The sequence below is a fragment of the Vigna unguiculata genome, chromosome 10 (assembly GCF_037176805.1).
Source record: "Vigna unguiculata cultivar grain cowpea cultivar isolate G323 ecotype 2 chromosome 10, ASM3717680v1, whole genome shotgun sequence".
Lineage (NCBI taxonomy): Eukaryota > Viridiplantae > Streptophyta > Magnoliopsida > Fabales > Fabaceae > Vigna > Vigna unguiculata.
The window spans coordinates 11,025,688-11,045,648 of record NC_140801.1 but is presented as its reverse complement, the minus strand read 5'-3'; the positions used below and the strand labels follow the sequence as shown (position 1 = coordinate 11,045,648).

General features: G+C 28.2%; 1 long non-coding RNA gene across 1 annotated transcript; it reads right to left on the bottom strand.

Moving 5' to 3' along the window:
• Positions 1 to 5,296: 5,296 nt before the first annotated feature.
• Positions 5,297 to 6,317, bottom strand: LOC146882136 (uncharacterized). The gene is made up of 2 exons (XR_014985122.1): positions 6,098 to 6,317; positions 5,297 to 5,599 (listed from the first exon to the last, which is right to left on the bottom strand). It is a non-coding gene; the product is annotated as an uncharacterized LOC146882136 (long non-coding RNA).
• Positions 6,318 to 19,961: the final 13,644 nt, after the last annotated feature.

The window sequence follows — 19,961 nt, the reverse complement described above, 5'->3', positions numbered from 1 at the left end:
CCGAGGTGATGGTCCATTCCAAATCATCAAGAAGATCAATAATAATGCTTATCAATTGGATCTTCCTCCGGAATATGGTGTGCATCCTACTTTCAACATTACTGATTTGGTTCCTTTTGTAGGTATTTTAGATGAAGAGGGTGACCACCAAGATTTGAGGGCAAATCCTCTTCAAGGGGGAGGGGATGATGTGACCCCAACAAGCCCAAGCTCAAGTGCATCAACAAGTCCGAGCCCACATCAAGGCCCAATCACTAGAAGCATGATGAGAAAGATTCACATGGGCCTCTCACAAGATGATCAAGTCAATCATGGGCTTTTTACATTATTTACATGGGCTAAAGAAATCTCTAAAATATGAGATGATGCATGAAGGAAGTAGTCTAGATTTAAATTGGGCCATTGTTTAGGCTTTGCTTTCAATAAAAGCTAGAACACTTGTTGGGATCATTTGGGCCGAGCCCAATGTGCTACCTTTGGTCGAGAGTTACTAGAGTGGCTCTCCATTTGGATGCAAGCAAAGCATGAACTAAGCAAGGAGAATGTGATGGAACCATGGTGCGTGTGACTTGGGCAAGGAGAGTGTGATACGCCACTTGGCACCATCTAGACTCATCTACTACATCACATGGTCTACAATCAAGCTTCTTCTCCAAGCTACATTTGCATTTCATCTTTGTTGCATTTTCTCTTTATTTGGCCGGCCATGTGCCTATAAATAGAGCCACTCAAATATTGTAATGGTTACTCTTGAATTGCTAATAAATGCTAGTGTTTGAGATCACTCCACACTTCTATTAATTTGAGAGCACACATGGCTAACCTTCTCCTTCATCTCCTTAGCCATCTTCCATACCATAGCTCCACTTCTACTCTTCATCTTCACCAAATTCTCCATTTCCGAGAGCAACCTTTCTCTAATTCTCCAAATTCCGCTGCACTCCATCTTCTCCTCATCATTCTCCATGGATTTCCTTCCTCTCCTACTCCAAGGACGTCCATCAATTACCATCTAGTCCAGAAAGTCGTCCAGTCCGCCTTCGAACAAGTCTGCATACAACACATTCCCAGATCCGAAAACGTTAAAGCCGACATATTATCCAAACTGGCCAGCACCAAGTTAAAAAACCGGCATCGATCCCTATTACAGCAAACACTGCCCGCCCCTTCCATCACAAGTACTTGCCATAACCTAACCCAAGACCAAGCCGACAATTGGACAACCCCTTACATCCAGTATCTCAAAACCGGTAACCTTCCACCTAACGCCGACAGAGTTTGGATAACTAAAGTCGCTAGGTATACGATGATAGGCGACGATCTTTACAAACGCGGATACGACCAGCCACTTCTCAAATGCGTCACGGCAGAACAAGCTCAGTACATAATTAAAGAATTACATGAGGGCATATGCGGCTACCATTCCGGCGCATGCACCATGACTACCTGAATCCTTCGCGCCGGTTACTTCTGGCCAACCATGGAGGCCGACTGCCAAGACTTCGTCAGGAAATGCATACCGTGCCAGAAGAATGGCAACCTCATTCACCAAAAACAAGAACAGCTTCATTCTATACTATCCCCGTGACCCTTCGCTAAGTGGGGAATGGACATCCTCGGCCCCTTCTCCCCTAGCAAAGGCCAAGTAAAATTCCTGATAGTAGCCGTCGACTACTTCACCAAGTGGATAGAAGCCAAATCGCTTGCCACCATTACAACCCAACAAGTACAACAATTCGTTTGGAAGGATATCATATGCCGATATGCTGTCCCACATATCATCATCACCGACAATGGCTGGCAATTTATAGATAAAGAACTCGCTAAGTTCTACACCGGTCTGGGCATCAAACACGTAACCAGCTTTGTTGAACACCCACAGACCAACGGACAGGCCGAGGCGACAAACAAGGTTATACTAGTGGAGCTACGCAAGCGGTTAGACAACGCCAAAGGTCGATGGCCAGAAGAACTAGTAGAAGTGTTGTGGGCCTACAGGTGTACCCCTCAATCAGCAACAAACGAGTCTCCGTTCAGCCTAGTATACGGTGCAGATGCCATGATACCCGTTGAAATTGGTGAACCATCCCTAAGCCGAGAACTATATGACTCAGCCCAAAATCATCAAAACATGGCCACCCATCTTGACCTCCTACCCGAGCTAAGAGAAAAAGCTCAAATACGCAACTTAGTTGTCAAACAAAGAGTCGCTAGGAAATATAATGCCAACCTATGCTCGAGATCGTTCGCAAAAGGAGACTTAGTTTGGAGAATGGTTTTAAATAGGATTTATCCAAATAAGGTAAAATGAGCTTTGAATGAAATAGGTTAAAATTAGCTTTTAAAGTCATGTTTGATGAAAGGTTTTCTGGATAGTGGAATAGACGACATAACTAAATGAATCTAATTATAGAGTCTAGTGTTCGGAATTTCTTTAAAGGGTTAATAAATCTTTGTGTTAAGAGATTAATGATATTATATAATTATATAGATTGCTCTTTATCGTTCTAACATGTGTATTACGTAGCCGAAGTTTAATTAAGCTCATAAATTATTTATAGATGATACAATTATGTTTAAATAGGAGGTTTTCCGGGAATTAAGAAAAGCTAAGACGTTAAGCTTAATTAAACTTTAAACGAAAATAGATTATTCAAATACAAAAACAAATTTTAACGTACTCGATGACAGAATTTTGGTCATGACTAGGGATGTCAACGGGACGGTTAGGATACGAGTAGTAGCTTCCTCGTACCCTACCTGCTGGATAAATATTCGCTCTGTATTCGTATTCATATTCGTCGGGTATCCGTTATGCGGGTACCTGCCTATTTTTTTCATATTCGCGGGTATTAACGGGTACCCGCGAGTACTTACAAACATATTTAACCATAATGAGTGCTTAGATCAACAAACTCATTTTCTCCGATTGATTCCTGCAAAACAAACAAATAAAAAATCACTAACAGTAGTTTATTTTTGAATGAAATATTAAAGAAATTATTAACTTCATCAATGTCCACATCTTGCAACATTGTATAAAGTTTCATGTTGTCCAATTTTAATCTAGAAGAGTCAAAAAACATAAGAAGTTCATTAAAATTTCTAACAATCATTTAATTAAAATATCTAAGTAAAAGTGTTAATTTCATTACCTTCCATGTTAGTCCATAACCAGTCTTGGAGACACATCAATGTCTCCACGGTATCTGAAAGTAGTCTACTTTGATGTGGGGTAAGAATCCAACCACCATTACTGAATGAAGACTCAGAATGTTTTTTACTAATATATATATATATATATATATATATATATATATATATATATATATATATATATATATATATATATATATTAGCATATTTTTGTGAATTAAAGTTGAGCTGGTATGGGTATCTACGAATACGGATACTATGATATTTGTACACGTCCTATTAACATGCAGGTATCAAAAATACCCGTATCCGCGGATAGCAGGTATCCATTTTTAATATCTATTTTCTACCCATTGCGAATTTTATTCGCGGATATCCACAAGTACGAATTTTTTTGACATCATAGTCATGAGAAAAGGGAGCAACAACTGCCCATACAGTTTTTTATCTTTTTTATATAAATTCTAAAATTACATTTTCTGAAATGAAAGAAAAAAAAATTTGGTTAAAACATTCACTACTGAAAGCTGTTTTATATAATTAAAAAATTATGTCATTAGATTTTGCTGGAACAGAGGACTACAGAGTCTGGTCAACCATCAAAGTTAGGAATTATTTAACTAACTTGAAACTTATATGTATAAAACAGATTATCCAAGTGTAAAGTACTATTATATTAGTTTTTGAAACTAAAAAAATAAATGAAAAAAGTTTTAAGATATAAATAAGTGTTTAAATTTGATTGTTGTTATTTTAATATTTTAACATACTAATATTAAAATATGTTATATCTTTTTTATTTTATAACTTCAGTAAACGTTGCCAATACTAGTTAAATTCAGAACAAGAGCTTGAAGATATTAATTTCATGTAAATGTTGAATACAAACTGATAACACAATGTGTTATCAAGATAACTTTATATTTTTTTTTATAAAGGTAAATTTTATTTATATATATATATATATATATATATATATATATATATATATATTTGATATAAATTTTACGTTACACTTTTAAATAAAAAAATTTATGTATATAATAATATCACATTTTAAGTAATTGTTCATAAAATTTGGCCTACCAGTGAATATTTATTGATTTTTAGATGATTTTTTGTTTAACTTGCATTGCACAATATTTTAGTACATGATACTATACAATACAAGCAGTTTGACATATGTTAGTGTATTATTTTGGATTTAGGAGAAGACAAGTTTACAACCTATGAAGACTATTTCAACTACTTCAGTTTATTTCATGTTAGATAATTTTTGACATTAATAATAATTTTTTATGGTTATTTTGTGATATGTTAATTAATGAATGATTCTTTTTTTTTTATTATCATGTGTGCTTGAGTAGAGAAATAAAAGAAGGTAATGTTTTTTTTTAATTAGAAAAAATTATTTATATATAAAAAATATAATTTGACACTCCTAAATTTTTTGTCCAAATTCTGTCATTGAATATAGTATAATAAGATTCAAATTCAACTCGGAACTCTATTTTTATAAGAAAAATCTTTGAATAATGACTAATTTTAGTGATAAAAAATAGTTAGTCGCTATACTGAACAATTTAGATATTATTTTATAAACTAAAAATTATTGGTAATTAGAATAGTTTCAGAAATTTATAATTAGTAACTAAAATAGTTTTTATTATGAATTTATCTCTAAATTAGTTACTAACATTAGCTACTGAAGTTTTAACTACAAAACAATTAGTATCTAAATTTGTCTCTAATTAAGAAATTAATCTTTAAATATATTTTTGGTTCTTAAAATTGATGATTATTTAACGGTTTCTTATATTGTATACAATAAAGTTTATAAAAAAAATGACTAATGTTGTATCATATCAAATAATATAAAAGTTATTAAATAATTTTATTTTAACAAATTAATTTTATATTTAATATATAAAAATTTCTCTTCATCACAAATTATCATTATTCAATGTCTTTTCTTTTTTCTTTTTACTTTATTTTACTCTTGGAAGTGATTATAATGATCTCACTTGTAATTATATGTTTGTGAAAATATTTTTACAATATCTTTCTTTTTATTAAATCCAAAATTCAACGCTTATTCTTTATTCCATTATTCTTAACCAGCAGTATCATAGAACACCAGTTAACATGATACTTTATTATAATTCTATTATTAAAGAAGAAAAACAAAAATAAATTCCTATGTTCCACGACAACATTGCTTAGGACACTGATAAGAAGAATCCTTTATTATTATTATGTTATTAAAGAAGTAAAACAAAAACAAATTCCTATGCTTTGCAGCAACATAGGTTTCCTATACAGGAACCACCCCCGGGGTAGGGACGACTTAAGCAAAATTGGTTACAAGCAACGTTGTTTGGACAATTCCCCTCACCAGGCTTTTGGCAATACTTCCAACCAGTTCCATCACTTGTTGCTCCTCCTACAATAAAACGAACATATATATGTCAATTATAAATCAGTATTCTTGATTATTCTTTTCATCAAATTTTAATTTTAATCTGAGTGAACAAAATATATTAGGATAAAATTAAAAGATTAATGCATTTACAATATAAATAGATTAAATATATCTTTTGATCATTATATTTTATTAAAAAATAAACTTTAAATCTAATTTAATCCCATCTAAAATATTTTTAAAATAAAATTTGCACTTCCTTATATATTATAAATTGTATTATCTTTAGTCAATATAAAAGTTTTAATACATTCTCTCGTTATGAGGAATATATATCTCAAACATGAAACTAGACATTAATAGATAATTAATGTCTAATTATAAGAAAATTAGTGAAAAAATTTCTAATTATCGGAGAAAGTAACGATAAAAAATTGGGAATTTGAGAAAAGATCAAGGAATTAGTATGCTGAAACAATTTTGGATTTATTTTTTTGTGCTTGTTGTCAATTTTGTTACCTGAAGCACCCGAAGCCAAAATGAAAACAATGTATATTATTCCCAAAAAAAAGTTTTGATTGATCATCTTAAAAGCCATTATGCAAAGATCTTGTCTTGTTTTTGTTTTTCTCTTGTGAGATGATGGATCAGAAACTGGGCGAGGTTATTTAAAGACGAATACGAAAACTAATTGAATTTGTTGCAATAAATGTTATTGACCAATTATTTCTACGTTTCATTCTCGCTGCAATTCTAATAAATTATCCTATTTAATAAATCCATTCCATCTTATTTATTAGTTTAGGTGGATATGGCAAAACTAGTTTTGTTGAATTGCATCGTATACGGACTTATCACATAACTAAAATCATAAAAAATTAAATTACACAAAAAAATATATTTTTATTCCTTTTTACTTTTAGTGAAAATTGAGATTAATTTATCTTCAAAACTTGATTCAATTTAGTCTTTTAACTTAAATACATAAATTTAGTCATTTTGATCAAATTTTGTTAAGTTTATTATTGTTCTGAAGGCGTTTCATGATAGCATTTAAGGATTTACATCATTTGACGCATTTTCGCTTCAATGTTAGTTTATGATGACTGAGAAACACGTTCGAAATGTCAAATAAACTTAAAAAATTTGGTTAAAATAACTAAATTCACACATTTCTAGAATTGGGGACTGAATTGGGTCAAAGTTTCGAGGGGGACTAATTTCAATTTTCACTGAAAATTAAGGGATCATAAACATATTTAATCCTAAATATAAAGAACATCAAAGAATATATTTATATAAATTTTAATGTATGAATAAATTTTGTATTTTTAAGTAAAAATATATTACTATATGATAATAATTTCACATTTTTTTAAAAAAGAATATATGGTTAAAAATATATTACTATATTAAAAAAAAAATTGGTTAAAATGACTAAATTTATACATTTCTAAAATTGGGGACTGAATTGGGTCAAAGTTTCGAAGAAGACTAATTTCAATTTTCATTGAAAATTAAGGGATCATAAATATATTTAATCCTAAATATAAAGAACATCAAAGAATATATTTATATAAATTTTAATGTATTGATAAATTTTGTATTTTTAAGTAAAATATATTACTATATGATAATAATTTCACATTTTTTTAAAACAATTAAATTTTTATTAAACTTTTTTATATTTTTATTTAGTTTTTAAAAGTTGTGTAAACTTTTAAATTTTATTTTTAGAATTTATTTTATTTAAATGAGTTGATATAGTGAGTATTAATTATAATTATATTTTAGAAATGTTATATTTTTATTTTAAATTTAAAATATTGTTATAATGGGTTTTTTTTTCAATTTTTATTGTGTGCAATTCTTATATTGTATCATGATGATTACTTTAATTTATGATGATAAATATTTTTTAATTTGAATTATATGAAAATTAAAAGAACAACCTCAAATACTAAAATGGCATAATAGTTAATTGTCTGCATAAAATTATTTTAAACTTTTATCAAATATTTATATTTTGGTCAAACTAAGTTATAAACTAATCAAATCAATTAATCGTTTTCCTTAAAAGACATATTTTATAATTTAATATTATAAACACATGTACTGTGGTGCATGTATATACACAATTTAAATATATATAATATTATATTAATAAAAAATGATATTGTAATGATATTATGAGATAATTAACTTAATATACAAAATAAATATATAGTTATTAAGAGCAAAGTGAAATGAATGTAGTAAAAAAAGAGAAAATAACCACTAATAAATGGAGAAAAAATTTGTTAGGATATTTTTATAAAAAATATGTGAAAGTAACTATTATTTTTTTAAAAATAAATAAATAATTTATTATAAAAGTAAAATAAAAATAATAATTTTGGAAAAAAAAATGAAATTCTATATATAATTATAGGTATTTAATAAAAAATAATATATGAATTCAAAGCATTTAATAGAGTTGTTAGTTTCAAATTAATAGAAAGACTTTCAAATAATTACTCAAAAAAGTCACATTCAATATTGATAGAGTTGTCACACTTAAAAAATGTTTTATTAATAATTAATTTTAATGACTAAAAGTTCTTAATTATCATAGTGATCAAATTAGATATATATTAATCTATAAAATAAAAAATTATAGACTACTAAAATAGTCATTAGTATGAATAAAAAATTATAATTAGTTTCTATATTGGTTTATAAAATTTAGCTACCAAAGAAAATTGGTCACAAAAAATTAGTTATCAAAATTTTTCCTACCAAAGAATTGGTTTCTAAATTAGTCTTTAATTAATTAATGACCACTTTAGAGACCAATTATAATTTGTTATTCATAATAGTGGCTATTGTAGTAACTAATATTTTTTTATTTTATAAATTGGTATATAAATTAGTCACTCTAATAACTAACAACGTTTGGTCACTCAATTTTGTTCTTAATGAGACATGTTCTTGTAGTGTATTTACTTAAATATCTATTTACAAACATAATTATTTTTAAAATTAACAATTTAGAAGACTAATTATTTTAAGAAATAATTATTTAGTAGAAAAATATATTTTTTAGACAAATAAATATTTAGACAAGTAATTCTTTAGTTTTTATGTTGAATTAAAATATGTAATATTAATATTGATTTATTTTTAGTTTAAAGACAAAAAATGGCGAAAATTTAGGGATAAATAAAATAAGTAATTAAAGTGTTTAAAATGTAAATAATATTTTAAAAAATAATTAATATAGAAATTGTACCTCATAAATTGATGAAAAATGGATTAAATAATAAAGTTGATTTCTTTTTGTGTATTTTGTAATTATATTCGTAAAATATAGAAATATGGGTAAATAAACTTTGTGTTTAATAAATATGAAGGAATTGTAATATGCTGAAAGTCTTGCAAATGTAAAATATTTAACAATGAAGTTTATTTAATTTGATGTTCAATTAAAATTAATAATATACGTAATGATTTTAATATGATTAAATAAAAATGAAGAAGTAAAAACGATAAATTTGAATTTGAATTAAAATCATTTGCATAAGGAAATGATTTATTGATTTTGTTTTATGTCATTGACATATTAGAAAAATACAACGGGAAAAGTTAAATATGCGAAAAATAGCAAATAAAATAAGGGAATGTTTAATTGTGTTGGTCTAAGTATGTATCGTCAATATATATATATATATATATATATATATATATATATATATATATATATATATATATATATATTATATGATATATCACAAACTTTCATAAGCTAGTTTTAACTTTTCCTCCTTTAGTTAGATAGGTTATATCATGAAATATAAAATATTAGGAAAATATAAGATACTCATTAATTTTATAATGGTTTGTCTCATCTTATAGACTATGTTTAGTTAATGACCAATTAGTTAAGTTTCATTAAGTTGACTAATGTCGTGAAAGTACAATCAATTATTATTTTGACTCTCAAACACTTTTGACGAACTTCGTTCAAGTATTCTTTTACCAAGTTACTTTTGGATTAACCAAATATTTTCTTAACAAACCACTAATGTTTTAACATGAGTATTCTTTTGGCTCCCAATTAGTCTTGACTGACCTCATTCAAGTCATTTTTTTCACAAGTCACTTCTTGTTTAGCTAAGTATTCTTTTAATAAGTCAATCCTAACTCAAGACAAATATAATGTCCGAGTGATCAAAAGATCATAGTTTTTTCTCACTAGAGAGGGTATCATCTTTTGACGTATACAATTATTAAGCTCTCTACTAGTTTTCTATAAGCACAACAATGTTATTTCTCACAACTACAAGGCTATGAAGATATATTTTAAATTAATAATTTATTCTTTTATCTTTTGATTAAGCCAACTAGTATGCAAGTTTGAATTAATTAAACAAGTGTAAATTAATTCACCTAGTTTCATAAGTGTTGTAATTTTATCTTGTATAACAAGAAAAAAAGTGTTTGTTAGAAATGGGCTTTAAGCCTAACTCAACCCATAAAGATAAGCATGTAGTCTACAAAACTAGATTTTAAGTCCGAGAGTCTATTACACATTGGGAAGATGTTAGTACCTTACAATGCCAATATGAAAACCATAAGTGTAATATTGGTATTGGTAGTTCACATGAGATGTTCTATAAAATTGTAATCTTGTAATGATTGCATTTTTTTATCGCAAGTGTAATACCTTTTTATTACTCAAAAAAGGACAATACATGTAACAATAATTTATGTCGTTGTCCCTTTCCAAACAATTGGAAATCATGTTTGTTGCAATCAGAATTGCGATAGGATGGTGAGAAAAAAATTTGATTTAAACAATAGAGGGAGTTGCCACCACAATTTGTTGTAAAAAACTAGGAAAAACCCATAAAGATAAGCATGTAGTCTACGAAACTAGATTTTAAGTCTGAGAGTCTATTACACATAGGGAAGGTGTTAGTACCTTACAATGCTAATATGAAAACCGTAACTTTAATTAAATATGAAAAAGAAATATAACTTTTCTAAATGTTTATTTTCCTTAAAAAAAGAATGTACGAAAGAAACAAAATTATTTTTTTAGAACTTTGGGTATGACAAGGATTGACCTTGTTCTTACGTATTTCCATTCACAATAGAAAATCATGGATTATTTAGCTCAAGAAAACTATTTGATTCTTTTTTTAGGTGAACCCAACGATGACAAACATCATTCTTACGCATTTTCATTCAATATGAAAAATTATAGATCACATAGATGATGCAAACGGATGGATAAACATAAAATAGAGTACTTTAAAAAAATATTTCTTATCATTTTATATTTTTCTTAAAAAAATGATGTATATATAAAATAATGGGGTGTCAAATAGTAAAATGGGAGGAGGTATGAATAGTAAAATAAGTGTTACAAAAAGTAAAATAACATAAGGCCTAGCAAAAAATTTAAATAAAAATAATGGTGCAAGTTAGTAAAGTGATGGATGCAAGGAGATAAAAACAACATAACCCAAAAAGTGAGGGGAGTTAATCAATTAGTAAACGTGGAGGTGCAAACAATAATGTTGTCTAAACAAAATAAGGTGTAGTGAGTAAAGGGCGCGTTGCATATAGTAAAGCCTAGAAAAAGAAAATAAACAAACAAAGGGGTGTAGGTAGTAAAACGTAGGGTTGCAAAGAGTATAAGCACAAAGACAATAACAAGAAAACAAAAGGGAGTGCGAGGATATTAAATAGAAGGGTGCATAAAGCAATCAAAATTAATGTTATATGGTCCTTTACATGTTGATTTGAAGGTTAAAAAAAAGGATGTGGTTTTACACTTTATGTGTTCGTTGTGTGGGAATAATGCTGGATATTTCTCTATTTTTTTTTTCAATGTTTTATTGCTATGTTTTTGTCGGAGTTGTTGAAGGAAGATTTTCAAGATTTGTACTTTTTTTGGATTTGGTTGTCCAATTTATAAAGTGTCTTTGTAATCCCTTGCTTAAAGTGATTAAAGTGACTATTATTACTGTAGTTATTTAAATGATTTATATGATGAGAAACTATAGTAGATTTCTTGCCCTAATATCTTTTAGTTATGCTATTTTTCAAATGAAGGAGTTAGTGCATATGGCTGGAAATAAATCAAAAATTGTCTTTTGTTTTTTAGTGTTAAAATTTTTCAATATTCAAACTACGGAAGGTTGGGTGGTTTCGCTTACAAACGTAATATGACAAGTTCCATATACTAATTGTATTAAGGTGAATACTAATGGTGCAACTATGGGTTCATGTGTTGATATTTTTAGAGAAAATCAAGGAGAATATGTGAGTAGTTTTTCAGCTTTTTTAAGGGTGCAAACTTGTAGTTTATGCAGAGTTTATGAGCCATTTATGCTTTGGAGTATGCTTAGAGGGAGGGATTTGGAGGCTTTGGTTGAAAAGTGATTCCACTTTGGTTTGTCAAGGTTTCTTGGATCAATGAGTGGTTCTTTAGAGTCTTAGAGGGAGATGACATTAGTGCTTGTATTTTTGTAAGCATATAAAGCTAAAAAATTCTCATGTTTTTCATGAGGGAACTCATTATGCTGATAAGTTAGCTTATTTGACTTTTATTCATTGAGAATAATATATGTTGTCTAATGTTTCACTTCTATGTATTCGGTTGTTAGCCGATGTTGAAAAAGTGGTCTAAAACTGAATAGAGAGTGTAAATACAAAATAGCTTGCCCCACAAGCCCATTGTAGAAAGGGGCGTGAAAATAAAATGGGTGGTGTAGGTGTTATAAGGGATGGGGGCTGCTCCCTGCACCTCCAACCACTTCTCTTGTACCTTAAAAAAAATTTTAAAATTCCCACTTTGCACTTGAGTTAAAAGTAACTACTTTTTTCTTCTCTCTCTCACTAATCCACCCCCAATTTTTTTTTCAACGGATGTTGACATCCAGTACCTTATTTTGTACTATGGTTGTCGATACTCGGTACTTTATTTTTTATCAACTTTTACCCGTTACAGATGTCAACATCCGGTGTTATAATTATTTTTATTTACGGATGTCGACAACCGGTATTCAATTTTGTTCTACGGATGTCGATATCTGGTATATATATTTTATTAATTGTAATTATTTTAAAATTTATTTGTATTATAATTTTTTAATTTGTTTAAATTATATTTTAAAAGTAAAATAAAATATTAATCTATATATATATATATATATATATATATATATTTAAAAGTAAATATTAACTTAGATTTATATCGTATATTAAAAAAGTAAATAATATTTAGAAATATATTAATTTAAAAAGGATATTTTTTTAATAAAAGAAATAAAATAAATTTAATAAAAGAAAAAAATTATATATATATATATATATATATATATATATTTTTTAAATTATGCTTTTTTGTGAAAAAATTAATTTTTTAATTTAATTTAATTTAAAATATTATTTATGTCATATATATTATAAAAAAATAAATTAAATATACATTTAAATTTAAATATATATTAATATTTTATTTTATTTTTAAAATATATAGTAAATAAATTAAAAGGTTAAAATAAAAGTCAATTTTAAAATGATTAACAGTAAAAATAAAAGTAAATAAAATAATAAATTAGAAAATAAAATAATAAAATTAAAGAAAAGAAAAAAATGTATATATATATATATATATATATATATATATATATATATATATATATATATATATGATTATACCGACGTCGACATCCGATAAAAAAAAATGAAGTTACGGATGTTGACATCTATAGTATAAAATTGAGTATTGGATGTCGACATCCGGTAAAGAAAAAAAAATGAAGTTACGGATATCGACATCCGTAAAATAAAATTGAATACTAGATGTCGATATTTGTAGATAAAAATAATTTTAACATCGGATGTCGACATCTATGATAGATAAAAATTGAAAGTATTAGATATCGACTTTCCTAAAATAAAATAAAGTATCGAATATCGACATCCGTTAAAAAAATTATGGGTGGATGAGGGAAAGAAAGAAAAAGTAATTACTTTAAACTGAAGCCAAAAGTGGAAATTTTAAAATTTTTGAAGTTACAGGAAAAATGGTTGAAGGTGCAAAGAGAAGCCCTTAAGGGATTGGGGTTTGGTAGCCCGTCCGAAAAATGATGCAAAAAGAAAAAACTAGGTGGTGTTAGCGTAAAAGTTGAATTGGGAGCTTGTTGACCCATTGGAGAAAGAGGTATAAAAATAAAACAGGCTGGTGTGAGTGTAAAGTTCGAAAAAGGCTTCTAAGCCCGTTCATAAAAAAGTGGAAAAAGAAAAAGAGAGAATTCAATTGGAATTATACATATAAAAACAAAATGAAACTTTTCAAATTTCTACCTTTTATATAACATATAAAATTCTTTAATTATACATAATTATTTATCTTATTAATTTGTATCTCTCAATTGAGATTGAACTTGTAAAATCCTAGAAAATAGTATTTTAGAAGTGACATTGGTTTAAAAATAGTGAGACTCGATTATTTTACTATTAAAATGTTTTAGTGTAAATATAATTGTTATAAACGAGTTTCATTATTTTAAAACACATCATCTCTCTAGAAATCACTTTTCTAGAGCTCTCTAACTTCTCTCTAAGAGTTGTGTCTTTCTGGTCGTCTAATCGAAGAATCGAGACCGTAGGATTGATCTTCTCGGTGAGCTCTGCAATTTGGGCCAATCAGTTTCTCCGTTCGCGTAAGTTAAGTTTTCGCTCTCTTTTTTTGTCTTTTCTATTTTTTGTTGCATGTAAGCTCTCTTCCGCTTGCATGCGTCATTTTATTTATCAGTATGAGTCTCCGCGGATCAGTGATCATAATGGTATGTTCTGATCGTTCTTGTGATGTTTCTATGTGTAGATAGAGTATCCTGTGGAGTTATGGACGTTTGATGTTTATAGAGTTGTTTAAGCAGGATATCAGGTAAGGGAGGCTAATTTCTTTGTCTTAATTCATAAACTTGTTAAGAATGCATATTGTATGTTTAATTTGTGAATGATTGATGTATTTGATATGCGATATTTCTTGTGATGTTAAAAACTATGGAGATGTGTGTTTTTCTTGTTAATTGCGAATAACTGGTGGTTTAAATGTGTTTTGCATTCAATTGGTACGAATAATTAGATAGAATTGATATTTGGTAATTGAATATCTCTGCACTAGTTTTGGAGTGGTATAAACTGGTTGAAGATGCATAAAACATGTTAGATCAATTTTTGTATAATTATGTAGTGTTGCACACTCGCTAAACGAGTGAGCTGATGTGCAGAATTATGCAGAACATTGATCTGTAGAGTTATGTAGATTCGCTAACTCGCTAGGCGAGTAATTCTCACTGAGCAAATTCCCAAGTCAGGAACTTCCAGACTTGGGCTAGTGGCTGGGCGAGTGCTACTCGTTGGGCAAGCATGGGTCAATGGTTAGGCGAGTGCTACTCGCTGGACGAGCATAGGCCAGTGGTTGGGCGAGTGCTACTTGTTGGGTGAGTAAGTCAGAACTTGAAACTTGCATTCTTGAGTGATTTGAATGGTAGTTTTGTGGTTATAAAAGTTAATTGGGACAATGATTGATTTAAATATAATTAATATATGCAATGTAATATGAGATTGTTTATATGAGACTAAGAGGTGTTAAAACTAATACAAGGAGAATTAGTTATGAATTGTGGTAATGTATGCATTGAGGTAGGGATTGTCTTGGCAGTTATCCTAACACTCTAATAATCATTCAAATTCTCAACTAGAGAGGAATGAGAGGAGTAGAAGATCCTAGCCTATGGGTTTTTCCTTGACCATAGGTGTTAACGGACTGATCTTGTATGTGGTAGAGTTTTCACTCTTAATATGTCGCTTTGTAGAGCATGAGATGCCACTACAAGTGTAGAACTGACTGGATCTGACCTCAATGCATGTATCCAGATTATTTGAATCGTAGTTTATAAATATATGTATGTGAATATCTGCTTGTATGTAGTTGTTACATATATCAATATTATATGGTTTGAGAAAATTATTTAAAAGTCATTAGCTTACCTTTCTTCTATGTTTTTGTTTTGTGTTATTTGTTTTCCTTTTGAGATGATTATCTATTCGGTGGGAGTATTGGTGGTTGCAGTTTCAGAGGCACTTCTAGAGGTTGATGAATCATCTTTTAGGTCGAAAGAAGGTCTCAGTGAGAAACTGTTGTAAGTGTTTAACTTGTGTTTAAAGTTAGAAATGTTTGATATGTATAATTGATATATTTATATAGTCTGATCATTTGTAAATTGTATTAATATAATTTATATATTTGTTTATTTGTTTTGAACACTAAAGTGAAACATTCTATTTTATTAGTTTTAAGATGATAAAATTAAGATGTTACGTAACTAGTCAGAGAGAATGAAGAATGAATGTATAAATGTGAAAGAAGAACAAATATGAACAATTTTCAAATTTTGACCTTTTAAGTAAAATTTAAAATTATTTAATTGCAAATAATTACACCGATCTTATAAATTTCTATGTCTCAATTGAGCTTGAAGTATTAGGAGAAAATTAAAAGTAAATATATAAATGTGAAAGATGAAAAGATATGAAAACTTTCAAATTTATACCTTTTAATTAAAATTTAAAATTCTTTAATTATAAATAATTAACTTAATCTCTTACGTTTCTAAACTTTTAGAAATATTTTAATATTTTATTCAAACAACATATTCTATACTAAAACATTTTAAATTTTCATTAAAAATAATTTGCATTCTACAATCTAAAGTTTTAGAAGTTTATATTCATACTTAAACCTAGTGGAAAAGAAGTATAATTTTCAGTACAGGGTGTACAAAACTGATGTTTCTTCTGTCTTTAATTTTATGTTAAATATCAATGTGGGTCACGTTACATTATTAGAGAACAAATATGATTACGTAAGCTAATGTTTCTAGTTTCTAGTGACGCATGTCTCAAGGAGAACGCAGAACCAAACATAAAATTGTGATTTTGGGTAATTTGAAAAATGTTTTAAATTTCCTTCTCAATTGTAATCCATGATTAAAAGCAGTATATCGTACGTTATCGAAAATAAGAAATTATCTTAAACAATGGCTTAAACAATATTATTGAATAATGAAAAATCCTATTCCTTTTTCAAGTATCTCATCTTTCTTGCCATAGAGAAAAAGTAAAAAGAAAAAAAAAAAGAAAAAGTAGATATTAAAAGGCGAAGGAGTGGGGAAGAATCTCATTCTTAATGGGGCTTCTTCATGCATTCCATAGTATTCTTTCTACATCTCTAAATTTTTCTAAATGTCAGAAATAGCCTTTGACTTTGACCGGGACAAATATCATATCGGTTTAATCACACGAAAGTCTTTGTTTTCGTTCAAAAATTTTAATTGGGTCTTCAAATTTTAAGTCGTCCTAATTGGATCCTATTTTTGAAAATTTGTTTCAATTTGGTCATTTCCGTTAAGACATCATTGACGACGTTAATTGTGTGCCACGTGTCAACTTGTAGTTTTTTTTTATTTTTTTAAAACTTTTTTTCTTAAAAAAACAACTGACACCTGTCAAATTAGGATTCTGCCACATGTTAACTTATGCTTTTTTATATTTTTTTTATATTTTATATTTTAATTTTAAAAAAAATTGCCACCTCTAAATTTTTAATGTGAAAAATCTAAATTTGGTTCCTATATTTGTTATTTTGCCTCAATTTAGTCATAATTTCTTTTTAAACTAGAGTAATTCCTCCCCTTCCAAATTGAGACCAAGTTTAACTTTTATATAAATATTATAATTACATTTTTATTATAATGGATATTTTTAACTAAATTAAGTTTATTTAAATTTAAATTTTGCATTCAACTTTATTTAAAATTTGTTTTAATAATTTCTACACAACTTGATAAATTAAAATGTGTTATAAAATAAAACTAATAAGAGAGAGAAAATTAGATAATAGAAGGAAGAATAGATAATGAGAGAATATAGAACAACTTTTCTGAGTGTCTTAGTACTGATAGGAAGAGTCCTATTGATACAACATGGTAACCCATAAAAGGATACAAATCAAATAGTTAATACACATATTTACATAAAGAGTAATGAATCATATGAGTATCAATCATATCAATCATATGAGTAATTGTATCAAATCAATGGACGACCATTAATTCATAACACTCTCCCTTGGGTGTCCATTGATAAAAGAATGTGCCTTGTTAAAACCTTACTAGGAAAAACCCTTTTGAAATGAAAACCTAGTGAAGGAAAAAGAGTACATCATTCTATATAATATTGTTCTTTACATCTTCTATTTCTCCCCCTCGTGTAAACTTACATCATTAAGATGACAGAGTCCAATCTTGTGAACCAATTGTTCAAGATTTCTCCTTAGCAAAGACTTTTGTAAATAAATCTGCTAGATTTTTGCATGAACGAATCTTTTGGATTTCTACATCATCCTTTCAACTGAGCAATGCACTATTGTCTTCATATATGGTTGTTGATTCCATTCTTCTCAAGGATAGACCAAAAGTTTGTCGCACATGTTGAATTATATACCTTAATTAATTTATAGCAAATGCAATATCACATCAAGTATAATTAGCAAGATACATTAATGCTCTTATAACACTAAGATATGGTAGTTGTGGACCAAGAAGATCTTCATCATTTTCTTAAGGTCTAAGAAGAGCATTTATCAACATATAACGACCTCACAACTATTATAGTGCATAATGGATGTGACTTTTCCATTAGAACATTTTACGCACCTTAATTATATAAGCCTCTTGATGCATAAAAAACCTATTTGCTTAAATACTCAATTTGTAATCCCAAACAAAAATTTTTTATTTTCAAGATCCTTCATCTCAAATTCTTTCTTTAAGCAATCAATTTCTTTTCTGAACTCATTAAGAGTTCCAACGGTGTTTATGTCATCTACATAAAAAATAATTATGGCAAATTCCTTTTTGGTTCTTTTCATATAAATACAATAACAAATATAATAATTTCTATGTGCTTCTTTTAATAAGTACTCAATAAGACGATTATGACACACACACGTCTTGATTGTTTTAATCAATAAAAGGGCTTATTCAATTTTATTGAATAACCCACTTTAGATTTTGCCTTGTTGGGCAAATAAAATCCTTCAAGGATTTTCATATAAATATTTCTCAAGAGAATCGTACCAATAGGTTGTAACATAATCCATTAGATGTAAATGCAAACCTTGTTCTGCAACTAGGATAATCAAATATTACAATGTTGTTGCATCTAATACCAAAGAATATGTCTCACAAATCAATAAATATTGCAATGTTGTTGCCTCAAATACTAGTGAATATGTCTTTTCACAAATCAATATCAGGTTTTGTGAAAAACCTTGAGCAATTAATTGTGCTTTGTATCTAACAATTTCATCATTCTTAATTTGATTTTTGCACAAAAATCCATATGTACCCAATGAGTTTCACACCTTTAGGTGTACAAAATATAGGTCCAAAAACCTTTCATTTAGCAAGCAAATCTAATTATGCTTCTTTGCATATTTTCATTTTGGCCAATCATTTATTTGTCGACAATATTTAATGATCATTAGTTATTGATTCTTATTGTCCTTCATAGCATTCATCGCTATATTATATGTAAAAGTTTGGTCAATATTGACTTAATTTTGGTTCCATATTATATGTATGATTCATGGCATAATCAAATTGAGATCTCATCATTTTCAACAATTTCAAGTACCTGAGGTTCTTCTAGAACCGAATCATTAATTATGTCAAATGAATCTTTTGGGATTTCGATCTTTTCGATTAACTCATCTTGCATTTTAGCTCAATTTCTCATTCAATAGTTTTTATTTTTGAAACCAATAGGCCTACCACGCTTCAAGCGTTTCCTTGGAACTAACAGGCCAACTACGCCTTAGGAGTGTTATGAATAATTATCAACTATCTTCGGAGCATTAGTAGCTGGTATTAGTTTCCCTTTTTCTGTCAGTAAAACATAAGGTAATTGATTGACTAATTTTGAAAATGAGTTATCCTTTGAACTTCTAGTTCACATTCTTTTGTATGAGGATCAAGACGAGATAATGATAATTCATTCCAACCAATACCTTTTTTCAATTGTTTTCTTTCTCCCCTTAATGTTGGAAAAACTTATTCATCAAAGTGATAGTCGAAAAGTCGAAGTGTAAATAAGTTTCCTATTGGTAGTTCAAGATATTTCATTATTGAGGGAGAATCATATCAAACATATATTCTCAATTGTCTTTGAGGACCCATCATAGTCCTTTATGGTGGGGAAAACATATACATCACACCAAAAAATTCTTACATGAGAATATTAGGTCATTGACAATAAA